The sequence below is a fragment of the Eumetopias jubatus genome, unplaced genomic scaffold (assembly GCF_037043125.1).
Source record: "Eumetopias jubatus isolate StellerSeaLion01/CBP00866 unplaced genomic scaffold, mEumJub1_p1.0 scaffold_3, whole genome shotgun sequence".
NCBI classification, from domain to species: domain Eukaryota; kingdom Metazoa; phylum Chordata; class Mammalia; order Carnivora; family Otariidae; genus Eumetopias; species Eumetopias jubatus.
In genome coordinates this window covers 122,718,650-122,731,195 of record NW_028274809.1, presented here as the reverse complement: position 1 = coordinate 122,731,195, position 12,546 = coordinate 122,718,650, and the positions used below count along the sequence as shown (strand labels likewise).

The 12,546-nt window shown below is 45.4% G+C and overlaps 1 long non-coding RNA gene across 1 annotated transcript; it reads right to left on the bottom strand.

Moving 5' to 3' along the window:
• Nucleotides 1–4,049: 4,049 nt before the first annotated feature.
• Nucleotides 4,050–12,231, bottom strand: LOC114212048 (uncharacterized). Its single transcript, XR_003609895.2, has 3 exons — nt 12,141–12,231; nt 5,134–5,261; nt 4,050–4,837 (listed from the first exon to the last, which is right to left on the bottom strand). It is a non-coding gene; the product is annotated as an uncharacterized LOC114212048 (long non-coding RNA).
• Nucleotides 12,232–12,546: the final 315 nt, after the last annotated feature.

Here is a 12,546-nt window from a genome sequence, read left to right as displayed (position 1 = left end):
GCCAGTTGGAAAATGTTTATGACTGTTTATTTGTATGTCTTTATACGTGTACCCCAAAGCGGCTGCTTAAAATAAATAAAACACATAAGCAGATTGCCTTTGGGTCAGGGATGACTCCAGATTTGCCCTATTTTCATCTGCTTTGAACTTCCCAAGCACTGGTTCCTTCGTTTGCACGTTTGCGCGCACGCGTGCACACACACACACACACACACACACACACACATTCTGACTTTGGCCTGGCATCTCCGCGGCACCCTGCTTCCAGTGCTTGCCACCCACCTCCCCGCACTGCCCCCACTCCCTGGTCACCTCCCACATCTGCACCCACTCCGTCTTGGCCCCCACTATCCAAGGGAGGGAGATCAGACAGTTCCTGAGCGGTGGGAGATGTCGGACATAATTATATTGGTGCCACAGTTACAAAAGATCGTTGAGTGAATTTCTCAGAAAGTCTCTTTCTTCTTGATCAATTGCTTTGACCTATTTATCAGATGAGAGCCCAGCAATCTGTTGGTTGGTTGCCTGGAAACTCTCAGCTCTGTTTTATACCCATTTACAGCAACGATTTCTAGCCTGCTTTTCTACTGCTTGTCTGCACGGCCGCCCAGCCTTTATGTAACCGTGTCGGTGATGTGGAAAGTGCACAGGCCCCACCGTCGGACAGATGTGGTTTTTGAATCCCCGGCTTACCATAAACGAGCCAAATGAATGTGGGCACGCAATTTAACTTCTCTAAATATCAACTTCTCCATGTGAAAATAGACATATAATCCCTAGTCTCCAAGTGGGTTTTATCTTTGTCAAGGTTCAATGAGCTAACGTCTACACAGGAACCCACCCCTGGTAGGTGCTCAAAAGATGTGAATTCCCTTTCTTTTCTCCTTTTTAAATGAACCCACCCTAGCTGTGTTTTGCTCATGGGTGCATTTGCAGGTACCGGCAAGGCATCCGTCATGAACAAAAAAATCACCACTAAAACTGGGACTTCATGGTGCTTGACCCATAGCTGCTGGAACGCCTGACATTTAAGCAATAGAACATTCAGAACCTAGCCCTCAACCGCATGGGGTGAGTGCATGAGCCACAAACGCAAATCGGGTCTCTATCTCAGTTCCCCAAAACTGCTATGGGGAAAGGCCAGCTCCCAAGTAAGAAATGTAGCTGTGGCTGCAAAGCGTCCAGAATGGTCTCTGAGCTGATAAACAAGCGTGAGAGCCAGAAGGCCCCAGAGCCTTCTGAACATATGCTGTGCTCTTTGAAAATCCGTGCCTACAAATAAGTTTGCGCTGCTAAGTGTGAGGTGTAAAGCTCGTGTCTTCTCATCCGAAGCCTTCTTTTGGGGTAGGCATGACTTGAAGCAAATGACAACTTCAGCAGCACTCAAACACAAACGTTTGATTCACCAGAGGTAGAATGAGGCGCTCTGGGCAGCACCAGAAACGGGCCTTCTTCCCATCATGCACGAGCCCATGCCATCTTGTCAGGAGGAGAGACAGCCACCAGGGGACAAGCCACTGAAGAGAATCACATGCAACAGATACCTAGAGGACGGAAAACAGCGTGTCCCGGGGATGCCTGCTGCCTGAGGACACTTTACGTAGGGCTCTTTTTCACTCTATTTATTGATAATACACTGTAGCAGTTTCCCAGAGCCGCCAGAAAGTACCACAGACTGGGTGCCTTACACACACAAGCTGATTGTCTCCCAGTTCTAGGGGCCAGAAGTCCAAGATCAAGGCATGGCCGGGCATCTTCCTTCTGAGGTGATGAGGGAGGATTTATTCCACGCCTCCCTCCCAACTTCTGGCCTTTGCTGCCCATCTTCGACGCTCCGGGGCTTTTAGAAGCATCACCCCCAGAGCGGTCCTCACGGTCACGTGGGGCTCTCCCTGTCTGCATGTCTGGGTCCAAATCTTCCCTTTTTATAAGGACACCGGTCGTTCTGATCTAGGGGCCCCCTAAGTTGCATGTTAGTGAAGCTGAGGGGGACTGGAGTATCTGAGATTTTGTTTAGCAGGACATATTTTTTTTTAATTTTTTTATTTTTAAAGATTTTATTTATTTATTTGACGCACAGAAAGAGAGAGAGAGAGAGAGAGATCACAAGTAGGCAGACAGGCAGGCAGGCAGAGGGAGAGGGAGAAGCAGGGAGCTGAGCAAGGAGCCCGAAGCAAGGCTCGATCCCAGGACTCTGGGGTCATGACCTGAGCCGAAAGCAGACGTTTAAGGACTGAGCCACCCAGGCGCCCCACCGGACACATTTTTAAAGTCCTCTTTGGCGTATCTTTTGGCCTCTATAGTGTAAAACTACATTGTCGTTGTCGAAGCCAATAGGCTTGTGGAACACACTCAGTCTGGGCTGGGATTTAAAATGAAAATACTGGAAGTTTCAAATAATCAGTCACGGTAAGGGTACAATTTTGATTTAAATTGTTTAGGAAATGTCTTGAAGTAAGGCTGTAATCAGCGTCCAAATGTTCATGAGGAATTGCTGTCCTCGTGGGGTTTGTTAAAATTGTGTGGCGTTTGATAGAAGCAGTCTGAATTCCCATAAAATAAATAAAATAAAATGAACGTCTTGTGGTACAGGCTGAATGGTGTCCCCCGCCAAATTCGTCCGTTGAAGTCCCCAACGGACTAGTCCCCTAGGACCCCAGGACGTGACTGCAGACAGATAGGACTTTCAGAGAGGGGATTCAAGCGACGAGGCAGCCTACAGGGTGGGCCCTGGTCCCACAGGACTGGTGTTCTCATAAGAGGAGATTAGCACATACAGGGGGAGCCCTGGGGATGAGCACCCCCACAGAGAAAAGGTCACGGGAAGACAAAGGGAAGAAATGCCGCCAAGGAGAGCGGCCTCAGGAGAAACCAAGCCTGCCTGCAACCCCATTCTCGGACTCCCAGCCTCCAGAACTGTGAGAAACCAAGTTTCTGTTGTTCAAGCCTTGGGCTGTGCCATTTTGTGGGGCAGCAGAAGCGAACCACCAACTAGTTTAGGATCCTCAGGGTTCTTGTTTGCTTGTTTGTTTGCACTTGGTTTTGCTTGCTTCTTAACATCTATCTGACTTCAAAATAATACACGAATCCCTCCCCTTTGTGCCCCACTGCCATTTCCTCTACCCGTGGAGCCCTTGTTACAGTTTGGAGTCTGTGAGTATGCATCTAGAAGATTCTTTATTATAAATCTTAGGGTATTATATATATTATTCTGCACGTTTTTTTACTTAATTATATGTCTCTGAGATATTTTGTATTTTAACATTTTTCCTTATTGATATATTTTTACATGGTTTCCAGTGTTTGCTAGGAAAGCCTTCATTTAAAAAAAAAAGTAGCTCTTTGGGTCTAGTTGGTAGTTTATATAGTCTGGTTTCTTTAAACTTGTAAGGGAACAGGAACGGTTTTATCAGCTCGAATAAACTGTCATGCCTTTGACAAATGCAAAAATAACCAAAGTCCTCCCTTTAAGAATTCAGCAGAGCCATATTCCTTAATGTCATGGTTTCAATGATAAAAAACAAAAAACCAAACCTCCCATAGAGCAATGCTACTTCTTTTCAACACGTATAATTTACACACAAACCCAAATTGATTTCAGGTTTATTGGTGCTTAATTCCCTAAAATGTTGATTGACTGTTGACAGTAAGGCCTGGTGGGACTCCACTTCTTTAGTCTTTAGCTACGATCTTGGAAAGGTACAGGGCCTGATGACCATTTGCATTTTATTGTAACTTGGTGTGGAGCCGAATTGTTTTGCATTAAAATCAACTCCTAGGTAGAGAAAGGCTGATATCATTTATTTCAGACATTGAGTGACAGTCCCTCTGATTTACCATCACCTTGAAGAGATTTAACTGTGTTTTACAACACTTTCAGTGCATACTATTGTTTTATTCTATTTCCAAAGGGTTTTTACTTTCAGGAGTCATGAATGTTTTGTTAATTATTATTTGCACATTCTACCCATTCAATTGAGCAGCGACTAGCTTTTATTGGAAGCCTACGACAAAAGCCAACACAGGAATCTGAAAGAATGGGTGCCGATTCAAACACATCTATGAGTTTTATTAAAAAATCAATTTGAGGCAAGCCATGTACAGCATGTCCTAGAGCAAGTCGGTACTAAGTTCCTACCAGGTTGTAGTTAGAATACACAACTTTAACTAAATACAGTGATCATTTAGATTTAATTATTTTAAATATTTAGAGTACCAATGAAAAAGTGACTTCTGTGGTGCCGAGCGCTGTAAGCAATGAAAGCTTTCATTTTCACTTGTCATGCACGCTCCCGTATCAGAGCGCTCTCCGAAGCGCCACCATGTTCTCAACAGATCGTGAATCTACTACGAAGCTGCGGTCAAAGATGTTGAGTCAGGCATCTGAAAACCTTCACCATTGGTAGCAGTGACAGGGGTACTGTCAGCAGTAAGAGCAGGACGACTTATGACCCAACTTAATAACGGGAACGTTTGCCATTAAAATTTTATGGGAATTTGAACTTGAGGAAAGCCTCCGTGGATGTTCCCATAGATGAGGTTCTCCCTCCCTCCACCCAGTGGGTTAACTATCCTTGGAGGCAAGCGTGAGAAAGAGCAGACCCTTCTCCATTTTATACTGGGCTAAGAGCAAGCTGCAGACGGGAGGGTGCCTCCTAATGGCAGCAGTTCCGTTGTTGCGATCACTCTTCACCCTTGGCAGCCCCGGACTTGGCTCTGAAGTTCCATCACGGTTCTAGCACAACACCAAACCATTTTGACCCTTATTCCTTTTCTCTTAGAAAGGCTGGCGCTGTGTTCTTGCAAAAGCACAATTTTTGGTGGTTCCTGCCATGAGCTAGGGAGACAGAGCCGAAAAGGCTTTGGTGTCAGACTAGCAGGGGCTCAGCTCCTGGTTCCTACACTCAGTAGCTGGGGGATCTTGGGGGGAACTACTTAACCTCTCTAAGCCCTAGCAGAGTCCCAATGCCACCACACCATAGGGTAATGCAGTGATTAAGACACCTGCCACATGTTGCATGACGCTCTAGCCTCTTCCTCTGGATGAAAAGCCACATGACCTCGGTTTGGATCAGACACACCACCCCGGTCAAGATCAGAGCAGGTGAGCTATGAACACCTTCATCAACTAACCTGATCAAGGTCAAACTTTCCAATCAGCGTGAAGCACCATTAAATAAACAGGGTGCCCAGTGGCTGGCCAGTCTCCCCTTCTCACTTCCGTTGGGTGCTGGGGCCAGGCAAGAATAGTGATCACAGAACTGAAACAAAACAACAATGTGGGCAATGTTGTCAATATCGCTTTAGATTTATAATCAAGTATTGGCATTAACACTGATAATTTTTAAAAGATTTTATTTATTTGAGAGAGAAAGAGAGCGAGCGAGTTCACGAGCAGGGGGAGGGGCAAAGGCAGAGGGAGAAGCAGACTCCCCACTGAGCAGACAGCCTTACACAGGGCTCGATCCCAGAACGCCAAGGTCATGACCTGAGCTGAAGACAGACGCTTAACCAACTGAGCCACTCAGGCGCCCCGGCATTAACACTGATATTTTTATGACTGCAAAATTGATTAAGCAAAAAAATCAGTGAAAACAAATATTTTATATCATACACATCAGAGAAATTATAAACGTATTACAAGTAGCAAGAAAAGCATTTGTAATTGTTGTTTTATTATTCAAACATTAAATTATTAGGCAACATCAATGAACATTGAAGTGTTTGGAAAACAAGCAAAAACTGCATAAAAGGAAGAACATTTAATTATCAATAATTGATCTTTCTTTTCAGATCTCAATCTTAAGAAACAAAATGGTCTAATGATGTCACTGTTGAATGGTGAACATATTTTTGTTGAAATTTTTGTAGCTACTGGGAAAGCTCATTTTCAACTTATGCTAGTCTAAGAAATTATCAGAAGATAGCTATGCACCTTCAAATAATCTTGTTCCCTGTTTGATAACTCCGAGGATTCTTTGAAAATAACTTTTTGGGCTTTGGGGGGAGAATAGCAGTCAGCAACTGAAAGGTTTTGCTGACAGCAAAGTCGTACTTTTATTCCCCCAAAGAGGATCTCGGTTTTATCTTTATCCTTATCCCTTTGTTGCCTGTAGAGGATCTAATTCAGTTTCCATATTAATTTCAAAGGTACTCCACATATATCCTACTTACTAGAAACTTTTGTAATTGGAGTAGGAGTCTTCCCATAGAAGTGTTTCTGCTCTACTGTCTTCTACAGAAATGTAGCTTTGTTCTACTTGAAAATTAATCCAGCATGGAATTCTCTGAGTTTATCTTAAGACAACGCATGATCCCAATTCCAGATTATTTAAATATTTTCCACAAAAGCTCCACCAGCAAAAGTATCTATAGTTCAGTAGTCAAAGCTAGAGCCCTCAATGACATACTGTTAGTTATCATTCATGTAATTTTTATGCACCCATGCAAAAACCATTCCTTGAGCACATATGATCTGCCTGGTGTTCCGCTAGGCATTAAGGATAAGTGACAGATGTTATTATTCCTGTCCTTGTGATGCTTATGGTCTAATGTGAGCTGCAATAAACAATTAAATGAACAAATAATTGCAAATGATGATTTGTACATGAAGGGAAACAACTGAGTGCTAGAGCAGAGAATAGGGTGATCAGCAAAAGTCTTTCTGAGGAGGTAACATTTTGGCTGAGTCACAACTCAAAGATGACAATGAACAGGCAATAGAGGAAAGTGGTCCACGCAGAGGGAAAAGTGAGTGCAAAGGCCTTGGGGCAGGAAAGAGCTTTGTGCATTCTAAGAATTTAAGGATGGCCTGTGTGCCTGGGGCAGAGTGAGAGAGCAAGAAACAGGCATGGATGAGGTCATAAACTTAAGAGGAGATAAAAGAAGCAGCACCTGGGGATTTTGGAGATATTGACCTTTATCTTCGGGGCAGTGGACCATCACTGAAGGAGTTTAAGTAGCGAAGTGACATAATTTGCCTTTCAAAGAATACTCCGTGGAAAACTCGTTGAAAGAGGCTAAAGAGGAAGTAGTGAGACCAGTTAGGAGGCCACATGATTAACCACAACAAACATGACAGTAGCTTTGACCCAGATGGTTGCGGTGGAGACCAGAGGGAGAAAGGCTCATAGCAGATCTGTTTGAAGGACAGCCAACAGGACTTGCTATTAGGTTGGATAGAGAAGAACGGAAATGCGAGGGGTCGAGGATGGTCCCCAGTAACTCGGGGGGCATTAGTAATCAGGTGGGTGATGGCAGATGCTTCGTACTGTGGAGTGGGAGAAAGCCAGATGTGGACTGAGGGGGGTGCATCAAGGGTTCTGTAGGCCTGTCTTATCTATTAAGTTTGAGATGCCAAGGAGCCATCTATGTGGAAATGTTAGTAAATGAAATTACTTAAAGAGAAAGCCCAGGAAGAGACTGGAAGGGGATCCAGAACAAACTTTGACAGAGCCCAACATCGAGGGAAAAAAGGAGGAGAGAAGCCAGCAGGAGAGAATGACAGATGGGTCAGTGCAGCAGGAGCAGAACAAAGACCGTGGGGTGTCCTCGATGCCAAGGGAAGGATGCTTCAAGAAGGAAGAGGTGGTGAAGTGTGTCTGATAGAGCAACAGAAAGACCAGAGTCCATTAGACTGGGCAACATGGAGGTTGTCAGTAACCGAGCCACACAGTTTCCAAGGGAAGGCAGGTATGAGGAGTGGCTGGAACCTCTCAGGCAGTGGGTTGGTGAGGAAGCAGGTACAGCCTGTGTAAGCGGCTCTTTTGAAAGCTTGTCCTTTTTGCCAAGCCGGGGGGTCCAAGACAGAGCCCCATACCACTGGGCAAGAGGACAGTCATTTTCCCAGTTAACCACTCTCAAGCCCTCAGCCCAGACACCTCTCCCAAACAGCAAGAACCTCTTCCTCCAGCTTCATTACCGGTGAGGGCAGGCATGAGAAGGAACCACTCGCTTTTGACCTCTAAGGCAGGCATCTCTTGTTTTTTGGCCCAGAAGTTTTCTCACCTCCTTTGGCTAAAACGCCCCAACCCTCCCCCCCACACCATTTTCACTTGAGCTAGCTCAGGTTGAGTTTCTATCACTCACAGCCAGGAGACCCTGACTAACCCAGCCTTTCTTACTACACGACTCGGGGCCAGCTTTTCTTGGCTTTCTCGCTCAGACAGCGATGAGGTAGGACATGAAAAAGCCTACAAAACATCAGAGGGCAGGAAAATGAAGGAGAACTTGGAAGGATGCAGTTGTTCTCACATTTTTCTTTTTCAAATTGTATTTGGTTAAACTAACCACATTATCAGAAATTGCCAATGGAGGAATATTGATCTTTCAGAGCAATGCAGTGCCTTAGGAAGAGATCACATGGCTCTTACCACAATGGCAGAATGGCTTTACTTTGCCCGTGCCCTCCGTGATGGCCTGGGGGAAAGGATATGTACTGCATTTAAGAAAAGGGGTAGAAGGAATTTCATTAAGGGTACAATGCTAGAACATGAAGATTCCAGCTCTTACGGAACTGAAGAAGGGTAGAAATTGCATTTCAGGAACAAAAGGAAATAAATGAGATAAGATGAGGCAATTTTTTTTTTAAAGATTTTATTCTACAAAAGCAAAAATGAACTTTTGGGACTTCATCAAGATAAAAAGCTTCTGCACAGCAAAGGAAACAGTCCACAAAACACAGAGGCAACCCACAGAATGGGAGAAGATATTTGCAAATGACACTACAGATAAAGGGCTGGTATCCAAGATCTATAAAGAACTTCTCAAACTCAACACCCAAAAAACAAATAATCAAATCAAAAAGTGGGCAGAAGATATGAAAAGACACTTCTCCGAAGAAGACATACAAATGGCTAACAGACACATGACAAAATGTTCATCATCATTAGCCATCAGGGAAATTCAAATCAAAACCACATTGAGATACCACCTTACACCGGTTAGAATGCAAAAATGGACAGGGAAAGAACCAACAAATGTTGGAGAGGTTGTGGAGAAAGGGGAACCCTCTTACACTGTTGGTGGGAATGCAAGTTGGTACAGCCACTTTGGAAAACAGTGTGGAGGTGCCTCAGAAAATTAAAAATAGAGCTACCCTATGACCCAGCAATTGCACTCCTGGGTATTTACCCCAAAGACACAGACGTAGTGAAAAGAAGGGCGATATGCACCCCAATGTTCAGAGCAGCAATGTCCGCAATAGCCAAACTGTGGAAAGAGCTGAGATGCCCTTCAACAGATGAATGGACGAAGAAGATGTGGTCCATAGATACAATGGAATATTACTCAGCCATCAGGAGGGATGAATACCCAACTTTTACATCAACATGGATGGGACTGGAGGAGATGATGCTGAGTAAAATAAGTGAAGCAGAGAAAGTCAATTATCATATGGTTTCACTTATTTGTGGCACATAAGGAATACCATGGAGGACATCAGGAGAAGGAAGGGAAAAATGAAGAGGGGGGAAATCGGAGGGAGAGATGAACCATGAGAGACTATGGACTCTGAGAAACAAACAGGGTTCTAGAGGGGAGGGGGGAGGGGGGGTTAGCCCGGTGATGGGTATTAAGGAGGGCACGTACTGCATGGAGCACTGGGTGTTATACGAAAATAATGGATCGTGGATCACCACATCAAAAACTAATGATGTATTGTATGGTGACTAACATAACATAATAAAATTTAAAAAAAAGATTTTATTCATTTGACAGAGACACAGCGAGAAAGGGAACACAAGCAGGGGGAGTGGGGAAGGGAGAAGGAGGCTTCCCACTGAGCAGAGAGCCTGATGCGGGGCTCGATCCCAGGACCCTGGGATCATGACCCGAGCCGAAGGCAGACGCCCAACGACTGAGCCACCCAGGGGCCCCAAGATGCCGCAAATTTAACTGATGCTTATCACCAGCCAGTTAAACCCTCTTTGGCTGATCAAGCATCTTTTCTCTATTTGCAGCAAAGCTTCAAAGCTGCAGGCTGGCATCAGGCCACGAGAGTCACTCAAACCACAATGATGATATTTCCTGGAGTTCAGCATCCAACCCTCGTCCCTCTCTCCCCTCGTCATCCCCTGTCCTGTCACCAAAACGAAGAAAGAGGGGCAAGGAAGAATGTTGAGTCCTTTCCCCTTCAAATCTCCCTGAGCCTCCCAGGAATGCAATATATCCCTCAACTTTCCCCAGATCTCCATATCCCAACACTTATAAGCCATGGGAGTCCAGGCAGATCCAGAAGAACATATGTCTTTTGCTCTAAAAGCCCTTGTGGAAAGTACCCCCTATTCTGTGGGGGAGGAACAGTGTCTGCTTTGTTCATTGTCTGTTTCCAATGCCTAGTACAGTGCCTGCTCCAGGATCGGCAAGAGTGTTTCCTTAATGAATAAACAGACGAATGAATGAAGCTTTCCAAGTGGATATATTCAAATGCTAAACACTTGGTCTCTGTGTCCATGTTCTTCCATTGGCCCCTAAAGAAGTTTCCCCTATTTGTTTTTGTATCTTTATTTCTGGGGAGCAAGAAAATCAAAACAGCGAAATGACTTTTTGCTGGATCATGAAGCATGAAAGTAAAAGCGTCAGAGCTTGGCAAGTCTGTGAGGCTGATGACAGCTTTGATGGGCTGGCTTCTCTTCCAGGGTCTGGTTCGCAATCTTCGCATCCCTCCCCACCCCTCCGTTCCTTTGACTCCCCCATGCCCTGCACTCCCCCTGAACTCTGGGGCTCAGCTGTGGATTCGGCTGCCTAACGTATAGTTCATGAAGACTGAGCTCTTTTAGGATTATGTGAATTTTGGCAGAAGATTCTTGAGCTCAAAGAACAACTTCCAAAGGGTGGGAGCAGGTGATTTAGAAGGACTTAATTGTCCCACCTCAAATTATTCCAAATAGGCCTCTATATATTCTGGCCATTCATAAGGCCAGTTCTGCTCATTGTTCACTGTGATGGACCAAACTGGATTAGGACCCAGAGTTGCAAGATCATTTTTTTTCTTTAAGATTTATTCATTTATTTTAGAGAGAGAGGGGAGAGAGCATACACAAGCCGGAGGGGCAGAGGGAGAGAGAGAGAATCTCAAGCAGACTCCATGCTGGGCACAGAGTCCGAGGTGGGGCTTGATTCCAGAACCCTGAGATCATGACCTGAGTCAAAACCAAGGCTGGACTCGCAGCCGACCGTGCCACCCAGGCGCCCTGCAAGATCATCTTTAACAAGTAACTACCATCCCTGCGTCCATCCATTCATCGATCTCTCTCATTCATTCATTCTTCATTCGTTCACTGAAGACCAGTGGTGAGAAAGATAAGGCCATATCAGTTCTCTGGCAACTGACAGACTCGGGGAGAGAGATAGTAACCAAATAATCCAGCAACTGAAAGAAGCACCTCAGATAAAAGGAGGTTACACAGAAGAACCACGGAGGCTGGGTGGGTCTAGAGATGCTTCCCAGAGGAAGGCCCTTGGGTGGATGGAAGGAAGGCCCAATGGGAGATGGAGCTCCTTGAAGGTAGAGAAAGCAGTCTGGGGTAACTGCCGTTCAATCCTCCAGGTGGACAATTAGCTGGAAAGGAATGCAAAAGCCAGATCATTTAGGCTCTTTGGGACCATATTTAAGACTATACTCTTTATCTTAAGTTCAATAAGAAGCTGTTGAAGAGTTTTAAGTGGGAGAAGAGCAGGAGCGTTATCCTGCCTTGAGACATTTTCAAATATATTCATGTATTGCTATGCTTTTCTTCTTTTGAATTTCTAAATCAGCACATCTATTCCTGGGGAGAATTAAGACTGTGCTTTCCTGGACAGCAAAGACAAAGACAGTGTCAAGGTTCAGCCGCTGACTTTCACTTCAAAGATAATAGTTATAAAAGTCAAAGCTGGGATTTGTAAGAGCAGAGCTTATAGTGAAGAGATTGGGGAAATAAAGTTCACTTAAATGAGTAGATAATAAACTGGACTCTCAGGGGGAGGGGGGAAGTGATGAGAAGCAGGAGTGCTGAGGCCAGAGGGCCTTCCTGGCTGGCAGAAACCACACAGAGGGAAGCGTCGGCATGGAGACACTGCCCCACTTCTGCCCCAGCAAGCATCAGAGAGCCGGGGGGGGGGGGGGGGGGAACCTGGCAACAGCTGCAGGCCGTCTGTACCTGTTGGAGAAAGAGCGCGCTGTCTAAGGGTGGCCGGGCCTGAGGAGCTGTTTTTCTCACCGCCTGCACTTCACCCATCTTTGGCCCCGCAGGAGTGATAATCACCTTTCAACTCACACAAACTATCCACCCTCCCCACCCCGGCTCAATGGCTCATGACACACGTCGGTCCCCTCCCCTGAGAGAGAATAGTGAAACTGTCACCTAGATATAGTCAAATGGGTTACAATGAAGCTGTGGTTGGGAAAGCCCCCTCATTATCTGTCCCGGGGTGAGAATAACAGAATCACTCAGATGGAGATAGTGGTGAAGCCCAGCCCTGTCATAAACGAGATTGGCCATTTTCAAAGGTTAACCTGGTTGCTGGGTGGAGAGCTCAATTCCAAGAGGCCAGGGCCGAATGCCT